At 41.7% G+C, this 11473-nt stretch overlaps 1 long non-coding RNA gene across 1 annotated transcript in view; it reads left to right on the top strand.

Moving 5' to 3' along the window:
* Positions 1-278: 278 nt before the first annotated feature.
* Positions 279-11473, top strand: part of LOC126027705 (uncharacterized) — a 35967-nt gene continuing 24772 nt past the window's right edge. Inside the window, exon 1 of the long non-coding RNA XR_007502313.1 lies at positions 279-365. This is a non-coding gene — a long non-coding RNA (uncharacterized LOC126027705). The remainder of the gene's footprint in view (positions 366-11473) is intronic.

The following is an 11473-nucleotide window of genomic DNA, read 5'->3' as shown; positions in this document are numbered from 1 at the left end:
AGTGCAATCAAACGTGTGCCTCTTGGGGGCTGGAAAGATAGTATATGGGTAGGGTGTTTGCCTTGCATATAGCTAATGTAAGTTCCATTCCAGCATTCCATATGGTCTCCTGAGTGCCTCAGGAATGATCATTGAGCATAGTCAGGAATACCTCCTAAGAACTAGTTATGGCTCCAAATCCCTGCCCCCCCCAAAGAAATTGGGCCTCTCACATGCAAATTTTGTGCCCTAACCCTTTGAAATACCTCTATATTATTACAGTTCATGGTTTTCTGTTCCAGGAACTATGCACAAATGGAAGTCATCAGCTTGGTAACCACTAGTGCCTCAGGAACATGAATCGTCAATGCATATGCTAGAAAGAGGTTGGTAACTGAAGTCTTTACTACCATAACTTCCGCCAAATATAGATCCCAGGCTATTTCCCTGCTAGAATCATTGATGAATCCCACATTCTCCAACAGGGAGAAATATTTCACTGTATATTTTCAGCTATAATCGATACTCAGAAATTTCTACAATGCAGTGTTAAAAAAGTGACAAACTAATTAAAAGGGGCTCAGGACAGATTGCAGACTTCTCCAAAATTATGCTTTTATTTAACACACTGTATTTTTCTTACTTTTATATTTCCTTGATGAGGTTAGGGTATGATTCATGGAGAACATGGAATGAACAAGGCTCCTCTCCTTCATTGCCTTTTTTCCTGACCACTGTTATTCATCATAACTTCAAACACTCTCTTCATTCCACACATAGACACACTGGGTTATTTCTAGGACATATACTCATTCTCCTCTGATCATTTCTTCTGTTTGATATGAAAGTCACTATTTGATAGACAAGACTCAGTCGCTTTAGATAAAAATTAGCTCAAATTAGATACATAATTAAATATAAAAGGTAAAATGATGAAACTCACAAAATTAGGCCAGAGAAATAGCACAGCGTGGTACGGCATTTGCCTTGCATGCAGCTGACCTGGGAGGGACCTGGTTGGATTCTTGGCATCTCATATGGTCGCTCAGCCTGCCAGCACAATTTCTGAGTGCAGAGCCAGGAGTGATCCTGAGCTCTGCTGGGTGTGGCCCAGAAACCAATCAATCAATCAATTAATAAATCAATAAATAAATAAAGTTTAGGGGCCAGAGCGATAGCACAGTGGTAGGGTGTTTGCCTTGCAAGCTGCTGACCCAAGACAGATCTGGGTTCGATCCCCTGTGTACCATATGTTCCCCAAGGCAGGAGCGATTTCTGAGCGCATAGCCAGGAGTAACCCCTGAGCGTCACAGGGTGTGGCCCAAAAACCAAAATAATAAACTCACAAAATATTAGAGTGACTTTTAGTTAGTATTACTAAAATCTGAAGTGTAAATCCATACTATGATATGTTGTTTTGTATCTACTAAAATGGCGATTATTAAAAAGATAATAACAAGTGTTGAAGAAGTGGAGATAGTGGTTTTTGGGTATCAGCTGGTATGCTAATGGGCTCCTTCTGGCTCCTTCTGGCTCTACACTCAGGAATTACACCTGGAAATGCTAAAGGGACCATATGGGATGCTGGATTTCAAACCTAGCTTGGCCACATGCAAGGCAATATAGGTATATTTTTACAAGATATAGCTTTATCTGCTATATTATGTCTTCGGCCCCTTGAAGTGGAGATATTGAAACCTACACATATTGCTGGTAGCAATGTGTAATACTGCAGTTATTTTGGAAAAGACGTTGACATTTCCTTAAAAAGGTCTAACATAAGGTTACCATACAATGCAATGGTTCCATTCCTGAGATAATTAAAATCACATGTCCCCATAAAAATCTCTACATAGATATTTATAGCAGCATTGTTCATAATTACCAAGGTATAAAGTACCAACTGAAAATAACAACTAAATGTCCATCCACTGAAGACTGGGTAAACAAAATTGGGACTGGAGAGAGAGTACACTGGGTAGGGCATTTGTTTGGTAGGTAGCAGACTTAGGTTCAGTTCTTAGGATTCCATATGATCCCTTGAGCCAGCTAGGAGCAACTCTTGGGCACAGACCTAGGAGTAAAAACCCTGGGATCAGCTAGGTGTGTTCCCATACAAAACAAAACCCAAAGGGGAAAAAAGCAAAAGGGATATTCAATGGGTAGTATTTAGCTAGCTATTTTAAAAAATGAAGCAAAAAGTGAAAATAGTAAATCCAGTTGCTACTGTATCAAGTTATTACAAAGAAGATTTTGTTTGTGCTTGGACACTCCTGGCAGTACTCACATCTGAGTTGAAAAAGCCAGCCACATACTGGACAAACCTCTTAGATATAAGATCTTTGAAACATATGTTTCCACCTTCCTTTGTTGTTGTTCTGTCTAAAGGTCATCCATTTGATTGCAGTGAATGTTTGTTATGACTCCAAGGATCCCAGTGTAAGTTTAAGTGTGCGTTAGGAATTAATCACATTTAGTAACATTGGGGCTCTCCTAGGTTTAATTTGAGGCCTTACATCTGCCAGATAGGTGCACTACACTGAGCCCCTTCCCTGGTCCTAAGAAATAAGATTTCATGGAAATGTTCTCTTTATTAATTAGAAGATGTTATAGTGAATAGTTCAATAATTTATCATTACTTATTTAATCTTTATGTACACGTTACAATTTTTTTCCTTGACAGTACCAGGGATTGGACCTTTCATTAGGTCCAATCTGGTCAAAAGCTGGTTCTATTCTGAGTCATAATTCTGGCCTATTTTTATTTGTCTGTTTCATGAGTCAGGGAGCTGAGCGAGGCTTGGCAAATGGAGCTGTTGTGTCCCTGAGATTGTTCGGTAGCGCTTTACCTTGTGTGGCACATCCACTTGGCTTCATCACATAACTGGCAGGGGCACTGGGAGGCGGAGACTGAGTCTCTGGGGGGAGCCAGTGGTCTTGCTCTTTACAGGCAGCTAAAGCACATCAGGGAATCTTAAACTTTTTCTACTCTCAACCCTTTTTCTAAAGATAAAATTTGAGAGGGGGTACACCACATTGTGTTCCTATTTCTACACTCAAGGATCACTCATGACAGGCTTGGGGAACCATACGGGGTGCTGGAGATCAAACAAAGGGGCAGCTGCATGCCTGGACCTTATCTAGTGGCTTTTCCCAGAGAATTTTTTATGTAGACTTGGGCATAAAATAAATTTATTTACTGATTATAAATCATACATCCAGTTCAAACCATTTTTCTTGACCTCCTGCATTCAGGGATGTAACCTATGTGGCACTGTGACTCACAGTAGAAGCAGTTACTGTCCAGCTGGTGCAAAACAAGGACAGCATCTACAGAAGGTGGATTTGTAGTGGGTATTTGGGTCAGGCCTCTGATGCTGACCTGGGGTTTAATTCTAAGCTCTATGTGTATGTCAGTTGGCTCTTTTCAAAGCATCTACAGAGAGAGGAATGAAAAGAAGTCCTCCCTGTGACCAGTAAGAGGTGGAAAGAGCAGGGGTGAGCAGGAATGTACCAAACTACATTACAGATTACTCAGGGTCAGCCAGCCCCTTCAACTGAGGAGCAGAGGTTTTTCTCTCATCAGACTCTTCCTAGGCCTTCAGACCTCTGGTAGTGCTCTCTTGGGCCAGGGGTACCCACAAAGAAAATAGATCCCACTGAGAGCTGTCAGTTAATTCCGCTCACAGCACAAGGCACATTCTTTTTTGTGTGTGTGTTTTTTTGGGGCCACACCCGTTTGATGCTCAGGGGTTACTCCTGGCTAAGCACTCAGAAATTGCCCCTGGCTTGGGGGGACCATATGGGACGCTGGGGGATCGAACCGAGGTCCATCCTATGCTAGCGCTTGCAAGACAGACACCTTACCTCAAGCGCCACCTCGCAGGCCTCACAAGGCAAATTCTTGTAATAAAAATTATAGTCTTTTTTATTTGGGTGGGGGAAGGGTGCAGCTACACTTGGCAGTGCTTAGAGTTTATTCCTGGCTCTGTACTCAGGAATTATTGCTTAGTGGACCTTATAGGATACTGGGGATCAAACCTAGGTCAGCTGTGAGCAAGGCAAGTGCCCTATCCACTGTACTATTGCTTCAGCCCCAAATTAGAGTTTTGAGAACACATCTCATGTTAGCAAGTGTTAGGATACTTGGTACCCAGTTGGATGTGTGTCATTTAAGAAACTTTATATTCAGGGCCAGAGATAATACAGAGGATAAAGTGCTTGCCTGGCACAGAGCTGACCCTGTTTCCTTCTGAGTGCTGCCAGGAATGAATCTTGAGTACAGAGCCAGGAGTCAGTCCTGGGCCAGGTGAAGCTGCCAAGGAGAGGAGAGAGGGAGAGGGAGGGAGGGAGGGTGAGAGGGAAGGAGGGAGAGAAGAAAATAAAAGGAAAAAAACTGTTTTCTTAGAGAAAACATTCTTTAAAAAAATTGAGCTAACAATAGAACTTAGTCCAATACTAAGTTTCTCCTGGCTGAGCTATTTCTCTTCCTTTTCCTTCTACTTTCCAAACTTTAGAAACCTTTCCAAAATATAAATATCTTCCAAATATTTTATATTTTCCCAAAAGTAAGTACAAATTTTGGTAAAATAGTTCACAAAGCATATATGTTTGTGTTAATGGTTGCATGTCACACACAATATCAAACTGCCACTATACCTTTGTCTCTAGGCCTCTTCCTGTGCTCCTACCCTGAAGTTCTCAGGGTAGAAGCTCACTGAAGTTCTCTGAGTCTCAGGTTTCATTTTCATCAGACCTGAGCTAGTTTTGTGCTTTCTTTAGATATTGCATCTAAATGAGATCATTGGCTTTTTCTCTCTCCTGACTTGTTTCACCTAACATAACACCTCTGGTTGTGTCTGTGTTGAGCAAAATGCAAGGTTTCTTTCTTTTTTTTTTCCATAGCAGGGTACTTTTCCATTGTGTGCCTACACATAGTTTCATATTCTGAAACATATTCATATTCTGGAGGGGTCCTCCCAGGTGGTGCTGTGGAAGCTTGTGGGGCCATTGTGGCACACTACCTTGGCTAACTGCTGATTGTTTGAGTGCAAAGGCCTGGGATATGGTGCTGTTCTCTTCTCCTGTGGTGCTGGGGATTTCCTGGCAGTCTTGGCAGGCTTGAGGGTGATACCCAGTGATGCTATGGGCTGCCAGGCTGGACCTGGTGACTTTTGGGAGGCCATGAGGTACTGGGGATCAGGGTCAGGCTTTAACAGGAATGTACCCTAGCATGCACCCTGGCTCCTCTTGAGATGTTTTTGTTGTTGTTGTTGGTTTGCTTTTTTGGATATACCTGGAGATACTAAGAGATTGCTCCTGGTTCAGTATTCAAAGTCACTTCTGTGGTCAGGGATCATTTGTGATGGTGCTCAGGGTACCATGCTATGCCTAGGCTAGAACTTGGGCCTCCTGTCTGCAAATATTTGCTCAGCCACTGAAATCTCTCTCCAGCTCCTGTGCCAAGATTCTTTTATCTTGTTTCCAGATCTTGGTCTTTTAAAGAAGCCTTGACTTTTTTTGGGGTGGGGTGGGAAGTCACACCTGTGGTACTTAGGGCCTACTCCTGGATTTATGCTCAGTGATTTCTCCTGGCAGGCTCTGGGTACATATGGATTCCTGGGGATCAAACCTGGGTCAGATACTGAAATGCAAACACCTTGTTCCAGTCCCTAAATCTGACCCAAAACCCCAATTTGGAGTTTTATTTAATGAAAATCTGCACCCTCTTACCCACTCTTTTCATCTCATGCTCTGATTTCTTCAATATAGTTATTATACATTTTAAAATTTCTTTTCTTCTCATTCCAGCATCTGGGTATATGAAAATCTGTATTTATTACTAGTTTTTCTCTGGGATATGAAATACATTTCCCTGTTTCCTTGTATATCAAATTTATTATTGTATATTTGGACATTGTGTTTAAAATAACTAAAGTCATGGAGGCAAATATATTTTACATTAGAAATGAATTGTGTTTAAAATAAAGATTGATAGACTACTGGCAAAACTAACAAAGAAATAGAGAGAGAGAGAAACTTGATATCTCGTATTAGGAATGAAAAAGGAGAGATCACTACTGATATGGCAGAGATTCAAAGGGTAATCAGAAACTACTTTGAGAAACTCTACGCCACTAAAAATGAGAACCTGGAAGAAATGAATAAATTCTTGGACTCTTATAATCTTCCATGGTTGAAGGAAGAGGATGTAGCATATCTAAACACCTCCATCACTATTGATGAAATTAAAACGGTAATCAAATGTCTGCCCAAAAACAAAAGCCCAGGCCCAGATGGATTCACTAATGAATTCTTTCAAACTTTCCAAGAGGAACTACTACCAATACTGGCAAGACTCTTTCATGAAATTGAACAAACGGAAACACTTCCAAATAGCTTTTATGAAGCCAACATCACCTTGATACCTAAACCAGACAGAGATGCTACGAAAAAAGAAAATTACAGACCAATATCGCTGATGAATGCAGATGCAAAGATCCTCAACAAAATCCTGGCAAATAGGATTCAGTGCCTCATTAAGATTATCCACTACGACCAAGTAGGTTTCATCCCAGGAATGCAAGAATGGTTTAACATCCGTAAATCTATCAACATAATACACAACATCAACAACAAGAAAAATAAAAATCACATGATCATATCAATAGATGCAGAGAAAGCATTTGATAAGGTCCAACACCCATTATTGATCAAAACTCTCAGCAAGATGGGAATAGAAGGAACCTTTCTCAATATAGTTAAGGCCATCTACCACAAGCCAGAGGCAAATATTGTCCTCAATGGAGAAAAACTGAAAGCCTTTCCTCTAAATTCTGGCACAAGACAAGGCTGTCCTCTTTCACCACTCCTATTAAACATAGCACTGGAAATACTTGCTATAGTGATTAGGCAATTTAGTTAATTTTGTAGCCTGCCACCTTGCTATATGAGTCTATTATTTCTAGAAGCTTTTTTGTAGAGACTTTAGGGTTTTCTAGGTAGAGTATCATGTCATCTGCAAACAGCGAGAGCTTGACTTCTTCCTTTCCTATCTGGATTCCCTTGATATCTTTTTCTTGCCTAATCACTATAGCAAGTATTTCCAGTGCTATGTTGTAGGTGATGAATGCAGTAGGTGTGGCTTCAGCATGGCAGAGATTTAGCCCTAAAGCTTTTCTTAAATGCTACTCCTGGTTCTATGTTTGGAAATAGCTCCTGATAGTGCTCCAGGAACTACATACTGCTGGGAATTTAACTTAGGTCTCCTGTATGCAGCCCATTCAGTTATATCTATGATCCAATAGAGAGTGGTTTTTTTTAGGTCCATACCCAGCAATGCTCAGGGCTCTGTGCTCAGTGATCATTCCTCACAGGGATTGGGGTACCAAATGGGGTACTGGAGTCTGCATCTGGCTGACTGTATGCCAGACAAGTTCCCTTCCACTTGTATTGTTTCTCCAGCCCCTTATTGTCTCTTCAGCCCCTTAATTCTATTAGAGATGAACTGAAACTGAGACTAATCAATGGTTCCATAAATGTTCTTTCCATTCTTCATTTTCTCTGGTGTGCACTTACACTGAGTAATATTGTTACTGATTTCTTTTTGTTTGTTTCTTTTTTTTGGGGGGGGTCACACCTGGCAGCACCCAGGGGTTACTCCTGGCTCTACACTCAGAAATCACTCCTGACAGGCTCGGGGGACCATCTGGGATGCCGGGATTCGAACCACCGTCCTTCTGCTTGCAAGGCAAACACCTTACCTCCATGCTATCTCTCCGGCCCCTATTGTTACTGATTTCTGCCTTTCTCTCCATTCAGTGAGTAATTGTTGAAGTTACAAACTTAAATGTATAGTTAATACCATTTCATTGTCTGCTGACTAATTAATAATATTATCTTATGAATTATAATAGCTATTATTAATTTAAAAATTAGGAAACTGAGATCTGGAAGATAGCACACAGTGATGGAACACGGACCTATTAGATGCAAGACCTTGAGTTTGATCCCCAGACCACATGAATCCTTAAGCACCACCAGCATAGAACCCTCAGACTTGAACCAACAGGTTGAACAGTGCTAGGAATGGTCTCGGATCTCTATTTGCCTACATCTCTCTTTATTTACATACGCACACACACACACACACACACACAGACACACACACACCAACCACACTAGCACCACTGATAAAATAGACTTAGAGAAGTTACTTAGTTTCAGCAATAAGATGGGAAAAATTACTCATGTAGGTTATGTCTGTATGATTCCATAGTGTATTTGCCTTATACCGTTCCAGATGGTAAAGAAACGTTCTCATCAAATAACAACTCAAATAGATGATATTGCTTGGAATGAAACACACACTTAATCACTTCAAAAATATCTTTAGGTGAGAAAGCAAGGAGATTCAGTAACTTAACATCAAGGCGACTGCAACTAGGCAACCACCTGAAACTATGGTTTCAGAGCAGGGGTATAGAGCACTTTTTTTTTTTTTTTTGATTTTTGGGCCACACCCGTTTGACGCTCAGGGGTTACTCCTGGCTATGCGCTCAGAAATCGCTCCTGGCTTGGGGGGACCATATGGGACACCGGGGGATCGAACCGCGGTCCGTCCTACGCTAGCGCTTGCAAGGCAGACACCTTAACTCTAGCGCCACCTTCCCGGCCCTATAGAGCACTTTTTATAGGAGTTTTTCTGACAATCATAGCAATGATGAAACAAAGAAAAGAAGAGCAAAGAATGGAGGTTTATGATTGGTCACTTCATCATTAATACACAGGTATACGGAGGCAGGAGGTGAATAAAAAGGGACTTGAAGGGGGCCTTGTTACTGGGAATCTGTGTAGGTAATTCTGTTTTAGGTCATGAACAGACATTTATTAAATCTTCTCATTGTTTCAGTGGCTCCAATTCCTTTCCCTCCTAGGTAACAGATTGGTGTGAGTCCTTCTGTTCTGCTCTGGTCAGTGTTATAATTGATACTCTATTCATCTCTGTTCAGCTCCCAGAGTTCCCTCCTCTGGCTGCCTCCCTGCTCACCTGAGCTTAACTTTCCCACCACTATAACAATATATCAAGATAAGGCATTTCTTTTCTTTTTCTTTTTTTTTTTTTTTTTGTGGTTTTTCGGGCCACACCCGTTTGATGCTCAGGGGTTATTCCTGGCTAAGCGCTCAGAAATTGCCCCTGGCTTGGGGGGAACCATATGGGACGCTGGGGGATCGAACCGTGGTTCTTTCCTTGGCTAGCGCTTGCAAGGCAGACACCTTACCTCTAGTGCCACCTCGCCGGCCCCTTCTTTTTCTTCTTTTTTTTTTTTTTTGGTTTTTGGGTCTCACCCGGCAGTGCTCAGGGGTTACTCCTGGCTCCATGCTCAGAAATTGCTCCTAGCAAGCACAGGGGACCATATGGGACGCCAGGATTCGAACTGATGACCTTTTGCATGAAAGGCAAACGCCTTACCTCCATGCTATCTCTCCGGCCCCTCTTTTTCTTTTTTTAAGATAAGCCATTTCTTAATTCAAAAGAGTACATGGGTAGCAGAGCAAAACTTTAGTGTTGGTTCTTATATTCCCATAGGGAATTTTCTGAGGTTGTGTAAGAGAGCACTAGACCTTACATCATAGTCAATTTTCAGTATTTTCCTTGGACACAGGGTAGAAAACTAGTGAAACCAGACCCAAGTCTGTCTATGCCACTGCCCCCTAAATCTATGTGATGAGGGTATGGATGGTAAATGCTTTCAATGGCCCTCCATACTAGTTTTGTTATTTTTATCAGTATTCAAATATCTGTCCAATGATCTAAACAAACAATAGAAATGAAAAGAGTAAGTTTGTGTGATTGGAAAGTAAACAGATTATTTGGAAATTAATAATGGATTTATTTGAGGAACAATCTACTGGAAGTGCAAATACGATAATGCCACAGATCTCAAACATCCAAACCAAACCAACAGCCTCCTGTGCCTTCTCATGACTCTATGTTCTCTGACTAATCCAGGCTCTGTGCTTTATGAAATCCTGTGAAAGGGTCTCACTTCTTGATATTTCCCCTCCAAGCTGCCCATTCTCAGTCTTCCCTTGTTTTAGCTTTCCTTCTAGAAGCCAAGCCAAATTTCCCCTATATTTCTTGTGTTGAGTCTTGGAAACAAACACCTCAGCCCAGGCCTTGGCTGTATTTCTGCTGTTCTGAGACCATATGGGAGAGTTTGATCACAGGCTGGATCTCATCTAACCTGTCCAAACTCTGCTGACAAGTTGATCACCTGAGGCTGGACTGCCACCAGCCGGTCTCAGCCACTTACCTGCTATCCTGAGATTGTGTCACACGTAGGGCTGTACACACTCCTCTGTTCTTTTTTTTTTTTTTTTTTTGGGTCACACCTGGCAGTGCTCAGCAGTTACTCCTGGCTCTACACTCAGAAATTGCTCCTGGGGGGCATGGGGGACCATATGGGATGCCAGGATTTGAACCACCATCCTTCTGTATGCAAGGCAAGTGCCTTACCTCTATGCTATCTCTCGGGCCCCAGACTCCCCTATTCTTAACAGTGACTCAGGATGCACAGAGATCATCAAGACATCTTTGTCAGGTGCATGAATAGATAAATGAATGGAGTTTTGTGTGTGTGAATTTAAAACAAAAGCATTCAAAATAGAAGCTTACCTTTGTCGAAGTAAAAAAAAAAAACAGAAATAAAGTCCTTGTAGCGTTAAAGGTTATATATAAGGCTTTATGTTGTCTAAGACATTCATTATTGCACCTACGCCTATGTTTGAATTCTAAAGTGAAGTGTTTTCCCTCAAACTCAAGCATTTTTATTCATTTCTTGTTGTGTATTAAGTTAACATGCAAATTTCTACTGCCAGTTGAGTGAGCCTGTTCGATGTTTTTTTTTTTTTTGTTTCTATATGGCAGACACCCATGGCTTTCTCATTCACCCCATCTGGGCCTCCAGTGTGGTCTAATTATCCTGAAAAGCCAAGATGTGTTAGTGCTGAGCTTGATTACCCTAATGGCACACAATGTTTTTACAAACCTCCCAATTCCTGAATAATAATCATTATCATATGTGTGTGTTTAGCCAAAAGCTTAATTGGAAAATTCCAGAATGAAAGAGCTACACAAGAAAAAAATCCCCACCAACCAACCTTCCAGTCGTTTTCTTTCTTTATTTTGTAGGGGGAGGTAGAGCCACACCCTGTAGTATTTAGGATTTACTCTTTTGGTTTTGTTTGTTTTTTGGTCCATACTCTGTAATGCTCAGGGGTTACTCCTGGCTATATGCTCAGAAATCGCCCCTGGCTTGGGGGACCATATGGGATGCCGGGGGATCGAACCGAGGTCTGTCCTAGGCTAGTGCCCGCAAGGCAAACGCCTTACAGCCCTGCACCACCGCTCAGGCCCTCAGGGCTTACTCTTGACTCTGCACTCAGGAATCATTCCTGGTGGATTCAGGGGATCTTATGAGATGCTTGGGAT

Source organism: Suncus etruscus, chromosome 14, assembly GCF_024139225.1.
Source record: "Suncus etruscus isolate mSunEtr1 chromosome 14, mSunEtr1.pri.cur, whole genome shotgun sequence".
NCBI classification, from domain to species: domain Eukaryota; kingdom Metazoa; phylum Chordata; class Mammalia; order Eulipotyphla; family Soricidae; genus Suncus; species Suncus etruscus.
Note: the sequence above shows the minus strand (reverse complement) of the source record. Positions and strands in the feature narration are given on the sequence as shown.